Source organism: Rhizopus microsporus, assembly GCF_002708625.1.
Source record: "Rhizopus microsporus ATCC 52813 unplaced genomic scaffold scaffold_3, whole genome shotgun sequence".
Classification (NCBI taxonomy): domain Eukaryota; kingdom Fungi; phylum Mucoromycota; class Mucoromycetes; order Mucorales; family Rhizopodaceae; genus Rhizopus; species Rhizopus microsporus.
Genome location: NW_019671918.1, coordinates 219,722 through 220,268, shown reverse-complemented (window position 1 = coordinate 220,268; position 547 = coordinate 219,722).

The following is a 547-nucleotide window of genomic DNA, read 5'->3' as shown; positions in this document are numbered from 1 at the left end:
GAGCCTACTGATGAGGATGAGACAACTGAGGACACCAATAACAATGAGGCTCAATCACCAATGGTCCTTAGTCGCATGGATGTTATCTTCCAGAAGAGGATGGTAGAAGGATTAACGATTGAAGACGTAATTTTTTTTGACACAGTCGACAAGGAAAAAGACACACAAAGTATACGATCATGGATGGAATGTTCGGTCAAATTGGTGCAATAAGCATGGAATTGATTCACGAGCTTACGATCCAAAATCAGTGTACCGCTTCCTGCATGAACATGCTCATCTGTCCGCACCGACCTTAAATGTCTATCGATCATCAATAGCCTCGGTTTTCAATATTATCCACGAAGACAAGCGTTATATTGCAGAAGGCCCACTGATCGTCTCATTTTTTCAAGCCAAACGAAAATCAGAAGTGAAGATCCCAACCGTAGGAAAGCAAGAGATTTGGGACATACAGCAACTAATTACCTATGTTCGTGGGTGGGGCCCCAATGCACGATTGGATCTAGCGAAATTGCAAAAGAAAACAATTGTCTGGATCGGCATC